Source organism: Sus scrofa, chromosome 1 (assembly GCF_000003025.6).
Source record: "Sus scrofa isolate TJ Tabasco breed Duroc chromosome 1, Sscrofa11.1, whole genome shotgun sequence".
In the NCBI taxonomy this organism is placed as follows: Eukaryota; Metazoa; Chordata; class Mammalia; order Artiodactyla; family Suidae; genus Sus; species Sus scrofa.
Genome location: NC_010443.5, coordinates 2,623,516 through 2,642,551, shown reverse-complemented (window position 1 = coordinate 2,642,551; position 19,036 = coordinate 2,623,516). Strand labels below are relative to the sequence as shown.

Below are 19,036 nucleotides of genomic sequence, written 5' to 3'. Positions count from 1 at the left end.
ACACTGATGAAGTTTAGGGAGATCACAAATCACTTTAACTAAATAATCCCAGTAAGAATTGCAGTGCAGTGTGGTATTTCCTCATTAAGGCGTTCTACTGTTTTCTGTTTGGGTTTTTTTTTTTTTTTTTTTTAATGCCTTTGTTTCTGTCCATTTATCTTTCTCAATGAAACCTTGCTGTTTACAAGCCACTATATAAATCTTCATACCCGAAATTCTCAGTTGAATCAGTCTTGACGTTTTACCCTTTTATTAACTAATTAGTTGAATTAAATCTTTAATACATGTTCTTTTTAAAAAATCAGTTCACCTATTTCTCCCCCCCTCCAACTCCCACTCCAGCAATCTGTTCTCTGTATCTATGGGCTTGGGGGGGGGGGGTTATTTTTAGATTCCACATATGAGAGATCATACAGTATTTATCTTTCTATGTCTAACTTATTTCACTTAGTATAATGCCCTTGAGGTCCATCCATGTTGCTGTAAGTGGCAAAACTTTATTCTTTTTATAGCTAAATAATATTCCATTGCGTATATGGACCACAGCTCTTTGTCCTTTCATCCATCAGGGAATACTTAGGTTGTTCTGATCTTGCTTCTGTAAATAGCACTGCAGTGAACGTGGGCGTGCAGATAGCTTTCCAAGTTTGTGTTTTTGTTTCCTTCAGATGAATACCCTGCAGTAGAAGCGCTGGATCACATGGTCGTTCTACTTCATACTGGTTTTTGGTTTTGGTTTTGTTTTTTGTTTTGTTTTGTTTAAGTGTCTTTTTAAGGCTGCGCCCAGAGCATATGGAAGTCCCCAGGCTAGGGGTGGAATCGGAGCTGCAGCTTCCAGCCTACACCACAGCCACAGCAGCTGGGGATCCAAGCCACATCTGCAACCTACACCACAGGTCAAGGCAACGCAGGATCGTTAACACACTGAGCAAGGGCAGGGACCAAACCCACAACCTCATGGTTCCCAGTCGGATTCGTTAACCACTGCGCCACGATGGGAACTCCTATTTTATTTTTTAATTTTTTATTACTCAAATGAATTTATCACATCTGTAGTTGTATGATGATCATAACAATCTGATTTCACAGGATTTCCATCCCACAGCCCAAGCACATAAGTTTTTCAATGTCTGTGAGTCAGCATCTGTTCTGCAAGGAAATTCAGTCTGTCCTTTTTTCAGATTCCACATGTCAGTGAAAGCATTTGATGTTGGTGTCTCATTTTATGGCTGACTTCACTTAGCATGATAGTTTCTAGGTCCATCCATGTTGCAAAAAATGCTGGTATTTCATTCTTTTTAATGGCTGAGTAATATTCCAGTGTGTGTATGGACCACATCTTCTGGATCCACTCCTCTGTCGATGGACATTTAGGTTGTTTCCATGTCTTGCTATTGTAAATAGTGCTGCAATGAACATCAGAGTTCATGTGTCTTTGCGAGTCCTGGTTTTCTCTGGGTAGGTGCCCAGGAGTGAAGCAAAGTCATTTTTTTAAGTTGGAAACTCACCTAATTATGTTTCTTGAACTATATAAAATCTGCCCAATCCCTCAAAAGTCAATTGTAAAAATGTGTTTTAAAGCAAAGACTTTGCTCCTCACAGACTGAAGCTCTTAGCTTTGGCACCCGAGGAATTCCATGGATATCCCGTAAGGATGACAGGAGCCCAGGTGTCCTCTGGTCCAGCAGCTCCAGGCCTGTCCCCTCCCCCAACCTCCACGTCCTACTTACGAAGCAGGCAGTGGAGGCTGAAATGGGCGAGGGGCCCTGGAGCCTAGAACTTGGGATGCAACCATCAACTCTGCTCTCCAGAGAGTCTATTTGACTTTAGAGTCCAGAGTCAGTCTGACAGTAAGTGCAGCAATTTTTCCAGGGCTGAGCCTTAACGAGACAAAGCAGGCAGCGTCTCGTCACTTCTCCCAGGTCCTGGTAAACTGCAGACACCATAAACTGCAGTCCCAACCCGTTCCCTTCCAGTCAGTGGAAAACGATGCCTTCAGTGGTTAAAACCTGTTACGCATCTTACCGAAAAAGGAGTAATTTCTGAAGCATCTGGTTCAGATACTGAGCTTGGGGGGGGGGGCTTCGGGAGGCCCCATTCAGCCGCCCTCGGCACCCCCTTGCCCTCAGCTTCTCCACAAAGCGCTGGACCAAATGACTGCTGCGCTGTTTAACGCTGCATCTGTACAGACGTCAAAGAGTTTCACATCCTTGATCATGAGAAAATGAGATAACTAAATCCCTGAAAACCTCTAAGATCTTCAGGAAATCCGTCTCAGGGACAGCACGCTTCTGTCCCCTCGAGCGCCTATTTCAACTTCTTGGAAGCATCAAAAACTTGCCAGCAACATCTCCTGAACCTTATCAGACTTCGTAAAGCTTCGCATTAGGCATTGATGTGTTTCCCTCTTTTTCCTCTCCGTGCCATTTTTAATCTGCTTCCACGGCTGGGTGCTCTTGGGGGCAGGAAACCTCTTCTTTAACGTCCTTCAGCATTTGGTTGGAAATCTTTTTCGTAGACGCCCTCCCAGGAACACGGTTCAAAGTCGACTGCATTTCGGCAACTGTTTGCCCCACCCCCAGATATAAGCATTAGTTGGGTGTTAGTATAAACTCCAGGCAAAAGGCAAGCCCTTTGTAGTTAGCAAATTTCCTCCGAGTATTTTCTAAAGGGCCTCGCCTCCAGCTTTAAAAAGGAGGGCAGGGAAAATGCCCGTTGCAATCTCCCGCTCTCATTAGGCCTCCCTGTCAGAAATGGGCTACAGAGGGAGGAATAAGGGGTAATTTTCCTTTAAAATGGAGAGGAGTCTCTTTTAGAAAGGAAATTCCCTGAGGAAGTTGTTTTAGAGCAAATAACTGTTCAGGAGGAAGCCCGCAAAAGGTGGGAAGGCTTTCTCTTTGATTTGCCCCCGTCTGTGTATTTGAGCTCAGACCAGACAACATTTTATGCACATATTAATAGAATGCAAATAAGCCTCCTGCGACCACAGTGGCATTTGACACGACGTATTGTCAACAGAAAGGGTTTTGGCGTATTTTTTAAATCCCATCACACGGTGCCATGGGGTGGGGGATGCTGGGGGCGGGGGCGAGCCGGGCCTGGGAACGGAGGCAGGGCTTGCTTCAGTGGGGCAGAGAGTAAAGTGCTTGGCGGAATTTCCTCCACATCAAGGAGCTTTCTGGAAAGGTGTGAGCGTCCCCTTCAAAGCCCCCAGGTGCTGAGTCACTCTGCGGCCCAGAGCAGGGGTTCTTAGCTCCGGGCCCACCAGGGTCACCGGGACCGTCTGCCGTCAGTTTGCAGCAACCCTCCCACCCTCACCCGCTGCTGCGCCGGCCAGGCTCCCGTCCAGCAGGGCGCGGCGGGCCTGAGACCCTGCATCGCCGAGGCATTTCCCCCTAACGCCCGTGCTGCAGGTCCAAGGACCACACTCTGAGCCCCAGAGCTCACATTGCTCCTAAAAGAGGGGCGCAACCTGGAGTTTTCACCACTCACGGGGTGACAGAATTGTGCCGTGGTGCCCCTAGGAAGCCCAGCCACCTCTGCTGGGTAAAGCGGGGGAGGGGGTGGGGGGTGGGGGGCGAGGAAGCCCAGGAAAGCCTGGCTCTCCGTCCTGTGGTTGTCTCCTTCGTACAGACTCGCTCCTGGTAGACAGACAAGCCATTTAACCACAGATCGCACCCAGTTGTAAGCTATACACATGCTTCAGAGAAAGGGTAGTTGTATTTTATTTATGCATCTGATCAAAAATATTTCTTTTTTAATTTTTTTTATTCTTTAGGGCCGCACCCTTGGCACATGGGGGCTCCCAGGCTAGGGGTCTAATCAGAGCTGTAGCCACCAGCCTACACCACAGCCACAGCAATGCGCCAGATCCAAGCTGCATCCGCAACCTACGCCACAGCTTATAGCAACGCTGGATCCTTAACCCACTGAGCGAGGCCAGGGATCGAACCTGCAAGCAACCTCATGGTTCCTAGTCGGATTTATTTCCGCTGCACCACAACGGGAACTCCCAAAAATATTTCTTGAAGTCTCCTCTGCAGCAGGCACTGTGCTGGGCTTTGGGGAAACGCTGGTGAACAAAACAGAAAACAGCCTTGTCCCCATGGAGCTCACGTTGGGGGACCAGCAGAGACGGAGATGTGGCCTGTGAGAAGGTGCCCGGAGCTCTGGTCAGATGGGAAAAGCAATGAAACCTGGGAGTGTGGAAGGAGCAGCTGGGAAGACACAGCAGGCGCAGGTGGCGTGGGTGGCAGGTCCCGCGATGACACGATGACATGTGCCGGGGAGCAAAGACGGACGTGAAGAGGGGAGGGAGGGGGCGGCTGCCTGGGCAAAGGTCCTAAACGGGGACCCGGCGGGTCCAGCCTTCCTGTGGCCGGCGGGTCACCCGCGGAGAAGGGACGTGGCCTCGGGAAGGAATAAATATTAGAGCTTGAACGTGTTGGAGACGGTCTGGGGACCTTGAGAAGAAAACTCGCAGGGAGAAGGGATGCAGAGCGAGACATGGGAAGGAGCCAGTCCCGGACGGCTCTGCTTGTAGGCGCTCTGGCCCCTGGGCCTGGGACGTCGAGGGGGTGGGCAGCAGGAAGCAGGGGCAGCGTCTCGCCAGAGGCTGTGAGGAATAATAACAGGCCTGGGAGCTCCCACTGTGGCTCAGCAGGAACACACCCCGACGAGGATCCATGAGGACAAGGGTTTGATCCCTGGCCTTGCTCAGTGGGTTAAGGATCCGGCGTTGCCTCGAGCTGTGTTGTAGGTCACAGATACAGCTCAGAATGCGCATTGCTGTGGCTGTGGTGTAGACCGGTAGCTGCAGCTCCGATTGGATTCCTGGTCTGGGAACTTCCATATGCCACGGGTCTGGCTCTAAAAAGACAAGCTGATAATGATGACAGACCTGGAGCAAAGCCTGACTCTGTGCCTGTGGCCAGCTGTCTACCCTCTCCAAGGCACGTTCTCATCTGGGAAAGAAAGGGTCCCACTAAAACCCAACCCGAAGGGCTCGCATGTTATAACACCATCAGCTGAGGTGTCACCAGGTGCTGCTAGGAAGGAAAAGCCTGAAAGTCACTTCCCAGAGCACGTGACAGCAGCCTGAAAGCACAGTAGATGACAGAGTACCTTGCTCTTTGGATTTGCAAGGTCCTGTTGAAACTCAAGGTCAAGTGTTTTCATCAGTCTCTGTTGCTCCTTCTTCTTCACATGGAGCACCTTTGGGTCCCACCCACAGACCATTTCTCAGTCTGTGTTTGTCCTTGAGGAACTCAAGGTCAAGCCAAAAGAAATAGCCTGTCATGGACTTCCCTGGTGGCTTTGTGGGTTAACACCTTATGGGGTCACTGCCTTGGTGAAGGTTCAGTCCCTGGCCTGGGAACCTCAGCATGGCCTAAATAAATAAATATTTTTAAAATAAAATAAAAGTTACAAAAAAAGAAATATCCTGTTACAGAATTGGGAATTAATGATTAAAGCAAGGCCCCCAGCACAGGGAAGTACTGGGATTAGAGTATTCTATACCTTCATTATTTATGTTGGCCATGCCCACAGCATCTGGAAGTGCCCAGGCCAGGGATCAAACCCATGCCACAGCAGTGACAATGCCAGATCCTTAACCTGCTGAGCCACCAGGGAACTCCTTACAGTTTACATTTAAATCCATGTGCTAGTTGAGTTTAATTTTGTGTAAATGTGAGACAGGTTTTTTGTTTTTGTTTTTGTTTTGCCTATGGCTATCATATTACTCTAGCACCATTTCTGTGTTTTCTTCATTGACTTGCTTTTGCACTTTTGTTAAAGTCAGTTGGCATATTGTGTGGGTCTGTCTTGGGACATTTTTTTCTTTCCTTTTTTTTAATGGGCTCATCTCCAGTAAATGGAAGTTTCCAGGCTAGGGGTCTAATCACAGTTGCAGCTGCCAGCCTTTGCCACAGCCACAGCAACACTGGATCCAAGCTACATCAGCAACCCATGCTGGAGCTTGCAGCAACACGGGGTCCTTAACCCCTGAGCAAGGCCAGGGATTGAACCCATATCCTCATGGATGCTAGGTGGATCCCTAATCCACTGAGCCACAGGGGGAATCCCAAGAATTGGCATCTTTGATATGTTGTCTTTCACACCATGAACACGGTATGTCTCCCACTTATTTAGATCTTCTTTGAGTTCTGGCATCCGCTTTGTATAGTTTTCAACATGAAGACACTGTAATTGTTTTGTTAAAAGCATTTTATCTTTTGAAAAGATTGTAAATTGCAGAGACATTTTAATTTCTTCTTTTCCAATATGTGTACCTTTTATATCCTTTTCTTGGTTTCTTGATCTGGCTGTATGTTGAATAAGTGTGCTAAAAGTGGATATTCTTGCCTTGGTCCCATCTTAGAGGGAAAGAAATCAGCTTTTCAGCATCAAGCGTAAAGTTAAATATGCAGGGGTTTTTATAGATCCTGAACAAGGAAGTTCCCCTCGACTCCTATTTTTCTGAAAGTTTCATCATGAGTGGGTATTAAATATTTTCAATTGTCTTTTTTGCCTTGATTGATACAATCGTGTGATCTTTAGCCTGTTGACACAGCAAGGATTAAATAGATTGATTTTTGAATACCAAGCAGTCTTGCATACCTGGAATAAAACTTAGTTGGTTCAACTTAGAAACTAAAGACGACACAAACAGATGGAAAGATATACTCTGTTCCTCATTGGAAGAATCAATACTGCAACACGACTGTACTTGCCCAAGGCAATCTACAGATTCAGTGCACTAAAATCACCAAGGGCATTTTTCATAGAACCAGAACACAAAAGTTTAAAATTTGTATGGATAGTACAAAAGACCCTGAATAGCCAAAACAATCTTGAGAAAGAAGGATGGAGCTGAGGAATCAGGCTCCCTGATGTCAGATTATATATACTACAAAGCTACAGCTATCAAAAGAGTATGGTAATGGCACCAAAACAGACACATAGCTCAATGGAAAAGGATATAAAGCCCAGAAATAAACGCACACATTTACTGCCAGTTACTCTACAACAAAAGAGGCAAGAATATACAATGGAGCAAAAAAATAGTCTCTTCAGGAAGTGATGGATGCTGGGAAAACTGGAGAGCTACACATAAAAGAATGAAATTACAATATCCCAGGAGTTCCTGCTGGTAACCTGGTACAGCAGGTTAAGGATCCAGCATTGTCACCGCAGTGGCTCTGGTTACGGCTACAGTGTCGATTCAATACCTGTCCCAGGAGTTTCTGCATGCCACAGGCATGCCCAAAAAACCAAAAATAAACTCAAAATGGATTAAGACCTAAATGTAAGACTGGATACTATAAAACTCTTAGAGGAAAACAGAGGCAGAGCACTCTCAGACATAAATTGCAGTCATATGTTTTGGATCTGTCTCTGGAGTAATAAAAACATAAATAAATGAGACCTTATTAGACTTAAAAGCTTTTGGACAGCAAAAGAAACCATAAACAAAACAAAAAGACAGTCTACAAAATGGGAGAGATTTTCAAATGATGCCACCGTCAAGGGATTAATTTCCAAAATATATGAACAGCTTAATATTACATATATATATAATATATATATATGGACAGATGGACAGATCTGGGAGTTCCCATTGTGGCTCAGTGGGTTAAGAAGCTGACTAGTATCCATGAGGGTGTAGGTTCGATCCCTGGCCTTGCTCAGTGGGTTAAGGATCTGGCATTGCAGCAAGCTGCAGTGTAGGTCACAGAAGCAGCTCAGAACCCTCATTGCTGCAGCTGTGGTATAGGCCTGCAGCTACAGCTCTGATTCAACCCCTAGGCCAGAAACTTCCATATGCCACAGGTGTGGCCCTAAATGGAAAAAAAGAAAAAATGGACAGAAGATCTAAAGACATTCCTCCAAAGAAAACATACAGATGGCCAGGTGTGTGTTTCTGTGTGTACGTCTGTGTGTGTGTTCATGTGTTTGTTATGCTTACATATGTGTGTCTGTGTGAGCCCGTGTGTCTGTGTTCCTATGTGTGTCTGCATGTCTGTGTTCCTTTGTGTGTGTTTCTGGGTGTGTGCTCTTGTAGGCTCACATACGTGTGTCTGGGTGTTTATGTTCCTGTTTGTGGGCATTCATAAGTTTCATAAGTTTAGGGGTGTGGGAGGTGGTGCTTTGGGGTGGCAGGGTTTGTGCTTTTTTTCAGTACTAGTACCTTGGGTTTTTAACTTTTTTAGAAATTTGCCAGTCTTCCATTAGTATCCTTTAACTTATGAGCAACGTAAGGGGGAAAGTTATTTATTTTGCTTAATCTAGCTGCCTAGAGATAAGGAAATGGCGGGGGAGGGGGCCGCTTTGGCTGAGCTCCCATTCAGCCGCCAGGGTGAGGACAGAGGTGCATGTGGTTAGCGAATTTCCCTGCGTGTCACTTGCTCCGACCACAAGGCTAGTGTGCCCCACAACCCTTGCTATGCCGGCTCCAACCTCGCCACCGCCTCATCGACCTTAGCTTTCTGGGGGTGGCCAGTGGGGCTGAGCGTCTCAGAGGCACAGCTCCAAGTGTTTTATACAAATTAACCCATTACGCCCTCACGAAACCCAAAATGTAGGGCGAGTAGTTGCCTCATTTACAGCCGCGCAAACCTTAGCACAGAGCCGTGAAGCAACAAGGCCGAAGCCACACACGGCGCAGAAAATGAGCTAAGGCGTCTAGTGGAGAAGCATTGGGACCACAGCTTCAGCTTGCAAAACAGGGCACAGTTAGCACCGGTTCCAGCAAGGTTCCAACCTTTGACTTCTAGTCATGCTCGGTAAGCTCACCCAGCCCCAGCTGTGGACATTCGCTGGCTCTCTCTGTACAACAGGCACCTGGAATGTTCTCGAAACGCCCACACTTGTGGGCTGCAGACCCTGCCCTTCCCTCACAAAGAGCACAGAAAGCTCCGGGATGACCTCAGACTCGCTCCACCAAATCCCGGGACCTGCCTGCAGCGCACCGATGTCCTGTTGACAGGTGGTCACAACGGGAGGGGCTCGCGTCCCTCTTCTCTCGGGTCCTCGCCTCAAAGAGCCAGGGTGGGACACAGCTCTCTTCTATGGAAGCACGTTTCTCAACTTTAAATTGAGAGGACCCTGGAGCGTCTGTACAGCTTGAAATCATTCAAACCAGACGTTGCTGAGGCCACATGTGGGGGCACAGCTGCTTTTCCCAAGAGCACAGCTGCTCCCACCTGAAGACCGGACCGCCTCGCGTCGCTTCCCCTTTTCTCCTCTAGAGGGCGCCATGGAACAAGGAGCGGCCGCTTCCTCTGCTACTTGGGGCAAATCTCGACTCAGGCAGGGAAAGAATTCCAAATACATGTCTGGATTGGATTTTTCATAATATTAGTTGATTTCAGTTAATGTTCTTGGTTGTGATCGTGGATGACCAAGAGCTGTTTTATTTTTTTCACATGCATTCATGTAAAAAAAAAAAAAAGACTTTTTCAAAAAGGTTTGTTAGAAATTGCAAATTTATACTCTCAAAGGAAGTTTTGATTTTGCCAGAACTATCGGCTTTTAGTCTAGAGGCACAGTGATACTTTCTTCCACTAATAATGGCTGTGTTGTCACGTATGACCCAAGGATATTAAGTAAATATTAAAGACGACCAATTCAACTCGTGGACAGATGCATTTAGTCACTACTTGCTCTGAAGGCCCTGTTGTACTGTCTTCCTTCGTCTTCGGCGGGGTGAACTGTCTGTGGCTGAGACTCTGTCCCTTAGCTTTTTTGGATGATCTTTGAAGATTGGAGACATCCTACACCACATATTCAAAAAAAAAAAAAAAAAAATGTATCTGCAGGAGGTCCCATTGTGGCTCAGCTGGTTAAGAACCTGACATAGTGTCCGTGAGGATGCGGGGTCCACCTCTGGCCTTGTTCAGAGGGTTAAAGATCAGGCGCTGCCACAAGCTGCAGCATAGGTCACAGATGTGGCTCGGATCTGGTGTTGCTGTGGCTGCGGTGTAGGCTGGCAGCTGCAGCTCCCATTTGACCCCTAGCCCAGGAACTTCCATATGCAGCAGGTGCAGTGTAAAAAGGAAAATTAAAAAAAAAAGATGTATCTGCAAACTATTATATATGCAATGGATAGACAACAAGGGCCTACTTATAGCACAGGGACCGACAGTCAAAACCCTGTGATAAACCATAAGGAAAAAGAATATGAAACAGCATATGTTTCATGTTTATATGTATATATGTACATATTATATATAAAACCGAATCATTTTTGCTGTACACCAGAAACTAACACAAGATTGCAAACCAGCTATATTGCAAATTTTGTAAAATGTATCAAATTTTGCATCAGGATGATTTTCATTCTAAGACTTGTTTGGTATTGCTTTTTTCCGTACACTTAACACAACGTGGTCCCTGTGTCGCCGGGAGAGGGCTGCCAAGTGCAAACTCTCAGCAGGAGGATGGAGTGCGGGGGGCGGGCGGGGGGGCGCAAAGGCCGCGGGGAGCGCGGGTGGGAGGCCTTCCTTCGGTCCTTGCGGCCGAAGAGGGCGCCACAAACGGCCCCCCTTCCAGGCTCCCTTGGGACACGGAACCGGCTCAGAGCAAGGAGAAAGCTTTTTACAGACGAGGAAGGCTGTGGAGACAGGACGGAGGATGCAGCCGCTGTGGCCGCTGCGGAGGGAGCTGTCCTTCTGTGGCTCCCAGTCCCGACCCGCTCCGCCCTCCGGAGCCGTCGCTGGGGCTCAGCCCGGGCCCAGCCCGGGAACTCAGCCACCACCAAACCTTTGTTCTACTCCTTGGCTTTTTTTTCCCCCTTCCTGGAATCCGGAGCCTGGCAACAGCACGAAGCCCTTAGCAGGTGACTTGTCAAAGGCACCGCAAAACCCGGGGTGGCATCCTGGAGACCTGCCAGGTACCTTCGCCTTTGCTCCTGAAAAGTTGTCACGGGCTGGCCTCCCACCGCAGGTCTCCGGATGCTATACTCAAAGCCTCCTCCTGGGATTTCTCCTTAGCTCCGTTGAGGCAGGTGCCGTGTCGCCTTCCTGCTGGTGGTCAGCGCAGCCTGGTGGCAGGGGGGCGAGGCTGGGGGAGGGCCCTGGAGTGGGTCCTCTCCCCCACGCCACCCCAGAAGTGAGGTCAGTGCGGAGGGCAGCTGTTCCGGCACACCCCTCGGGCAGGCTCGTGCCCCGAAGAAAGACGGCATTATTTTCCCCTGTGTCTGTCACACCCCAACTCAGTGTTCCCATGCTAATCTCGGGGACGTCTCACGCCGCATTTCAGAGGGAGGCTTTGGAAGGGATGCTGTCCATTTTCTGGTATTTCATGGGAATTCCTGCCTGTGCTGGGGCAGCCCGAGCTCTCGGGCGGCTGAGACTGCAGGGCTCGGGCATTTAATGGGACTGTAGTATAAGCCCCTAAAGAGAAGCTGACGTTTCACAGGAGACAGTCACACTCAGTGTCAAGGCTGAATGGAGGGGCACGAGAAGAAGTGAAGAAAGAAAGGAGGGACGGGGAGAAGGAAGGGGGAGAAAAACAGAGAAAAGCGCAGAACCAGGTTTTTGCGATTTGAAATAAATATTACACTACGGTGAGAATTCTCATAATTTTGTGTTTCTTTGCAGAGATTTTGTTTTGTCCTGTTTTGTTTTGTTTTTGCTTTTTAGGGCCACACCCACACCCACAGTATATGGAAGTTCCCAGGCTAGGGGAGCAACGCCAGATCCAAGCTGCACCTGCGATCTACAGCATAGCTCACGGCAACGCCAGATCCTTAACCCAGTGAGCGAGGCCAGGGATCAGACCTGCGTCCTCATGGTTACTAGTTGGATTCATTTCCACTGAGCCACAACAGAAACTCACATTTTGTTTTGTTTTTGTTTTTTAAATAAGTGATTATACTAGTGGCTTGTGGGTCCCTCGTGATTTACCACGTTGTCAATTACCTACAACTCAGTTCCAAAAAGCAAAAAGCCATGTTTCTGCTGTGGTGCAGTGGGTTAAGAACCTGACTACACCAGCTCAGGTGGCCGCTGAGGCTCGGGTTCAATCCTTGGCCCAGCGCAGTGAGTTAAAGGATCCAGCGTCGCCGCAGCTGCAACGCAGCTTCAATCCCTGGCCCAGGAATTTCCACATGCAGAAGGTGTGGCCACGAAAACTTTCTGAAAAATTGAAAAAGAAAATAAAAAGAAAAATTTCAGTGGAATGAACTCAATGTTAAAAATAATAGAGATCAAAATGCATTTCTGGAGAAAAAAGTCTCGACAACGTCCATAAACTTTCCAAACTGAAGGAAACCGACTCAGAAAATGTTCTAAACGCTGAGGCGAATGGCTTTGGGAGATGTTGGAATCCTAAGACTATGAACTCCTATTCCTGGGGGGGGAAAAAAAAAAAAGACAAGCATTTTAAAGAAAAGAAAACGAGAGACTTCCCTGGTGGCCTCGCCGTTTAAGGATCTGGCATTGTCACTGCTCTGGCTTCGGTTACAGCTGAGGTGCAGGTTCAATCCCTGACCCAGAAACTTCTGAAAACCATGGGCACAGTCAAAGGGAAGGGAAGGAGGGAAAGAGAAGAGAAGGAAAGAAAAGAGAAGAGAAGGAAGGAATGATATTCCAGGGCCCCTGCATCCTAGCTGCCGCCCCTCAAGTCAAGGCTGCCTAATTTCAGTGTGAGCTGTTGAGAATCCAGTTGTCTCCCCCTAAGATGGGGAGCAGTGGACACGGGCAGAGTCCGGTCTGGTTGCCAGGAGCGGGAGCCCCGCCCAGGCCCTGCCCCTTCAGCCAGGACCACGGGAGGGAACTCTGTGAGTCTGTGCCTCAGTTGCCCTCTGTGTAAAAGAGGCACGAAAGCCAGCGAGCCTCTGATCGCATTTTGGGGGAGCTCCTGGAAGCCCGGGGGACCAGCAGGCATGGACGGGGGCTGTAGGGCTGTGTGCCTTCCTCTGGCTCAGCCTGGAAGCTGAGGAGGGGAGAAGGCAGAAGGGACCAGAAGAGTCAGAGCCCACCCCTCCCAGTACGGACACATTAATTTGGGCAGGTTCCCAAACCTCAAGTCTGCAACCACTAGTGGCACATATTCAATTTAGTGAGTCCAGCCAGTAATTTTTTATGTCATAGAAGAGAAAATAATGTCTTATGTCTTATATACTATACAGGTAACAGAGCAGAAGAGACTGCTTTTCACATAGTAAGAGAAAGGGTGGTGGTGTCATTACATTTTTTTTTTTTCTTTTTATGGCCGCACCTGCAGCATACGGAAGTACCCGGTTAGGGGTCAAATCAAAGCTGCAGCTGACAGCCTGTACCACAGCTGTGGCAACACCCGATCAGAGCCAAATCTGCAACCAACCCACTCTGCAGCTTGCGGCAGTGCCAGATCTCTAACCAACTGAGCGACGCCAGGGACGGAGCTGGCATCCTCACGGACGCTATGTCGGGTTCTTAACCCACTGAGCCACAATGGGAACTCTCATCATTGCATTGCTTTGTTTCAGACACAGACCTACAATCCCTAAGTAAAGCACATTTCCTCCTGCAGGTCACAGCGAGGATGTGAGAGGGGCTGGAAGAGGCCCGACCCTCCAACAGAAAGAGGATGCTCTATCCATCAGTCAGGCCAGTGGGACAGATCAGGCCTTTGGATGTGTTGCCATGGCAACCTGCTCCCACCACCTCCCCCTTGGTAGGGTCCTGTGGTTCCCCTGCTGGGCCTGAGAGATCCAGCTGTATGGGGTCTTCGTGCATCCCCAGTCCCTAACCCCACAGACTTGGGGACCAGGGGGTCCATGGGAAGCCCCCAGACCTGGAGCCGGGGCAGCAGACCTGCCCAGGGCCAAGTGGTTTGTTTTCATCAGCAGGCAAAGCTCCACTCTTGTGTTTTTCCTACTACATGAGCGATGTGTTCAGAGGACTCGGAGCGGCTGGGGTGGAAGGAACAGAAAGGCAGCCCCGTTCCCCTGGTGACGGCCGCAGCCCCAGGCTCAGGATTGGACGGCAGACTCAGGGCCAGGGCTCCCCCTCCTTGCTGGTGACAAACAAGATGAAAAGAGAGGGCCCTGCTTGTGTTCTCCCCTCTCCCAGGAGAGAGGCCACAAAAGCGGCCCTGAGGGTCCTGGCGTGGTAACGTGGTCACTCAGAAGCAGATTCAGGATTTTTATTCGGATCCTGCTTCATCTTCCCTAGGTAGCAGCTGCATCTCCATCTTTCACTTGTTGAAAGAAGACACGTTCTTAAGGACAAAGTTACCAAATGCAAAGGAAATTGTTTAAGAAAACCACATCCAACAACTGCGTCCGTGTAAGCCTAGTGTTTTCTAAATCCATTATAATTTCTTTTCGTCAAATGTTTGATCCCTTTTCAGTGGTTTCAGGAACCCTTCAACATTAGACTGGGGATAATAATCAGGGAACAATCCATTTTTTTAATGGGCAAAGATCTGAATAGATACTCCGCCCAGGAAGATGGAGATGGCAGATAAAGATGGGACTCAAATCAAAGCAGGGAATGAGCCCAGCCCGGACCCGAGAGAACAGGTAGACGTCAAAGAGTGGCCACACCAAGTTCTGGCCGGGGCGTGTGGACTCTGCCTGTGGCTGTCGAGGATGTGAAAGGTGCAGCCACTTCAGAAACCAGCTTCATCCCTTAATAAGCTGAACCTCCATTTAGCACTTAAATCCCCCTCTCACCCCAGGGATTTGCCCCAGAGAAGGGGAATGTGCCTGCGTGTTTAGAGCAAGCTTACACAACACAGATAGCAACTGGAGACAACCCAGTGTCCACAAAGCGGCATGTGGGCAGCAGAGCTTGGTGGTCCCCACTGCAGAATGGAATTCTATGGAGTAGTGACAAGGGGTAAGTTATTGCTACACCCACCATCCTGCCACTAGACTGATTCTCTGCGAGGAAAAAACAACAACAACAGATAAAAAAGAGTGCATCCTGGAAGATTCCTCTTGGGTAGAAATCTAGAAAGTGCAGACTAATCTATTGTGACCAAAAGCTAATCAGTGATTGCTTTGGGGTGATGAGGGGAGGGCAGTGCAGAAGGACAAGGTGGGGGATTTCCAAAAGGACACAGGGGGTTTGGCGTGGAGGAGGCGATGATACATTTACTGTTTGGAACATGGCAGTGGTCTCACAGGTGCATACATATGTCAAAATGCACCAAGGTTGGAATGGATAAAACAGATGTGGTACATATATAGAATGGAATATTACTCAGTCGTAAAAAAGGAATGAAATAATGTCTTTTGCAGCAACATCGATGGACCTAGAGATTCTCATACTAAGTGAAGTCAGACAGAGAAAAACAAATATATTAACCACATCACTTATATGTATGACGTCTAATTTTAAAATAAGACAAATGAACTTATTAATAAAATAAAAACAGACACAGATTTTTTTTTTTTTTTTTTTTTTTTTTGCTTTTTGCTTTTTAGGGCTGCACCTGTGGCACGTGGCAGTTCCCAGGCTAGGGGTCGAATTGGAGCTGCAGCTGCCAGCCTACACCACAGCCACAGCAACTTGGGATTCGATCTGAGTCTGCAACCCGCACCACAGCTCACGGCAACACCAGATCCTTAACCCACTGAGCGAGGCCAGGGATCGAACCCGCAACCTCATGGATACTAGTCGGGTTCATGACCGCTGGGCCACAACAGGAACTCCCCTCGCAGATCTTGAGATCAAATTTATGGTTAACAAAGGGCAAACGGAGGAAAGGATAAAATAGGAGTTTGGAATTAACATATACACACTGCTATGCATAGAATAGATACCTACAAGGACCTGCCGTACAGCACCGGGAAATCTCAATATTCCATAATAACCTATATGGAAAAGAATCGAAAAGGAATGGATTTATGTATATCCATATAACTGATTCATTTTGCTACACACCTGAAACAAACACAACTCTGTAAGACAACTATACTCCAGTAAAAACGTATTTAAAACGTATCAAATTATATGGGTTTACACACTGTTGTATATTATATGCCAATGATACCACAAAAAGCTACGAAAACCAACAAAAACCCTCCTTTGCCTCTGCAGGCCCCTCTCACCACTGTCACCCGTCTTCCCACTTGCCCACAAGGGTTGGGCTGCGGGGGCTCAGCCCTGCCCTCTGGGTCCTAACACCGCGACCACCCGGATGCCGAAGGCCCCACACCCTGACTCCCCACTCACACGCACGGGGTCCCTCTCAGCCCCGAAGCCCCGCGTATTCAAATCTGAGCTCATTCTCCCGCGTTCCCATCTCGTGCTGCGTCGTCCCCGCTGTGGGTCCGCAAACTGGGGTGCGGGGCCCACCTCCCCAGGGCTGCGATCAGGGCGTTCGCCTTGTGACATCCACCCCACCGAGAGGTTTCTGCTCCTTCTGCTCCACGTCCACCGCGGGCCTTTGTCCCAGCCCCCACCCCCTCCCACCCGGCCCTTCCCAGGCCCTCGGCCTCCCAAGGCGACCTTTCGAATCGCCCTTCCGCCCCCACTCACGAATCGCCCCGCCTCTTCCCGGCGCCCACACCCTGAGGTGTGTAAAATCAGCTGGGAAAGTTGTTAACCACACGGGGTCTGACCTCACATCGCAGCGTTTCTGCTGCTGGAGCTCGGCCATGGGCTTGGAACCTACGCGCTAACCCAGAGGGGGCTGGGGTGGGGACCGCAGGCAGGACCGCGTGGATAACTGAGGGTGAGGAGAGGCCCGGGTGCTGCTCAGCATCCCCCAGGGCACGGGGCGGGCCACCCACCCAGCACCTGGCGCCTCCGCCTGAAAGAGGAGGCGGTGTCCCCTTCGCAGGAGACAGCCTCCTGATGTCCCAGAGCACTGGGGGGGGGGGGTGGAGGGAGAAACGCACAGTCAACAGGACCCCCCACCCCACCCGCCCTGTTGGTCCGTCCACACTCACCCTGCTCTGCTGAAGCTCTGGCCCGCTTCTACCCAAATCCCAGGTCCTGGCAGCTTTCAGGGGGCCGAGCCCTGCCCTTGCCCAGTCAGGAGGTTTTGCTTGAACTAGGATTCCTGACCTGGTGGCGCAGAATGAGTGGCAGCCGGACGCAGTGGGGCACCAGCAGGCTGGAGGAGCTGTGGTGGCCGTGGTGGCCCTCGGTCACTCTCCCCCTTCGTGACTTTGCCCACACATGCTCTGCCTCCGTCCCCACCCCCTTTCCCACCTCTAGTCTCCTCTACGAGCTGCTTAACACCGCTTTTTTTTTCTTTTTTTTTTTTTTTGCTTAGGTTATTCAGAATTTGTTTCTACTGTTTGTCGCCAAGCGTCTAATTGGCACAGTGCTTGTTCCTCAGTGTGTCTGGCACTAGAAGGAACTCAATAAATATTTGTTCAACACCTGTCATCCTTAAGAAGGAAAGGAAGAAAGTCACATGGCAACATAAAACCAGGAACCCTGGGCCGACGGCACCCCCTTCCAGAGGCCGCAGAGCATCATGGACGGGGCAGGACGGAGGGCAGAAAACAGCCTGCCCCTGGGCTGCCTCACCGGCTTTTCAGAGCAAACCCAAGATGAACGAGATCAGAGCCTCTTCCCAAAGCTAAGGAAGTATTTTCCAAAACAGAGTCAGAAAAAAGGAAGATGACCCTGCGAAGGGATGGGGGACGTGGTGGGTACAGGTGCCCAGGGATTAAACCTGACGACCCGTGCTTGTGCACGTGACTTGAGCAGAGGACAAATGGACACACTGTGAAACTAAGCACTGAACTGAAAACAGCGGGGAGGAATATGAGGCAGGGTGGGGCCTCAGATAGAAATGCAGTGAAACCTGAAAAAAATAAAAGGTCCGGAAAGATACGCAAGCCTCCTCATCGGGATAAATGCTCTCCTTCAGTCTGCCAGGAGCTAAGCAGAGTCTCCTGATTGTAAAAAGGCCACACCTAGAAGATTCTAATCGTTATGCACACATGCAAACACACGCAGAGAAACAAAGGGCTTTCTTCGGAACAAAGACGCTCCAATGTGGTCCCCGAGAGATAGATACAGACACGGACAGCGAGGAATTGAAATGTTTTAGAAAAACTGAGGGTAGAAATGTTACATATGTTAAATCAATGATCCAAAAATTGCCTTGCCTTTTGTAGGTCTTTTAAAAAGAAATTGAAAATAGATAAAACCTGATTCTTCACCGCAGTGAACTTGAGAACAAGAAAACCTATAAAATAATTGATGCGTCTATGGGAGTAATAGTTTGTGGGAAATTAGATGACTATTTCATTTCTAACAGAATAATCTTCAGGGGGGAAAAGCACCAAATGGAAGTGGCAGGGTTGGTTACCCAGGCAGCTGTAGAAAAGTCCCCAGAGGGGACCCCAGACAGAGAGGGAAATTGTGGGCCACCACTCTAAGTTAGCGATTGAGCCAGAAAGCTATCAGAATGTCGTGGAACAAAGCAGCCTTGCTTAACTATAAAACCACAGATAAAAGCACCAGATGGGCCTCAGGTCATTAGGTAAAAGGTGAAATGAGACCTGCATTCAAGTTCGGCAAGATGTTGGTCCTTCGGAGCAAGGACAGGAATTTCAGGGAAAGAGGCCATTCCCGAGGAGGAGACTCTCACTGTATGGAAACCAGAGGTGAGTCAAGATATTGCAGCCTCCTGACCACCTTCTGCTGATCTGAATAGGCAGCAGGACAGTCCCGGTTTGACCTCAGAGGGTCAAAGACTCGCTCACGGGGTACAAAGGAGCTAGTGATGGAAGCCTGACGTCTACTCGAAGAATGAGGAAGAGGACAAGTCTTTTCTTGGATCATAAAAATGCAGCCCACCTAATCCTCGCCTGCCAGGCTTGCACCCTCAAAATCATCCTCTCTTAATAAATCCATTTCTGGCCTATTGTTGGGCTTCACGGCCCCTTCAAGGAAATTGAACTCAATGCCTCTGGCCAAGACAAGAACCCATCTGTGTTTTAGATTCAAAAGTACTGAGGAAACCCAGCAGGGCCCTGTGGGCTCCTGGGCACAAAGGCCTTTCTGTGTCCCCCACTTCTTCTTTTTTTATTTTTTTTTTTATTTTTTTTTTTTTTTTAGAGCCGCACCTGCAG

At 48.9% G+C, this 19,036-nt stretch overlaps 1 long non-coding RNA gene across 5 annotated transcripts in view; it reads right to left on the bottom strand.

Annotated features, from left to right (window-relative positions):
• LOC102157949 overlaps positions 1-19,036 on the bottom strand; it is an 82,901-nt gene extending 63,865 nt beyond the window's left edge. For 3 of the 5 annotated variants that reach the window (XR_002342238.1, XR_002342239.1, XR_002342236.1), the window contains exon 1: positions 16,892-19,036. This is a non-coding gene — a long non-coding RNA (uncharacterized LOC102157949). The remainder of the gene's footprint in view (positions 1-16,891) is intronic. The other 2 variants (XR_002342240.1, XR_002342237.1) reach the window with 2 other exon arrangements.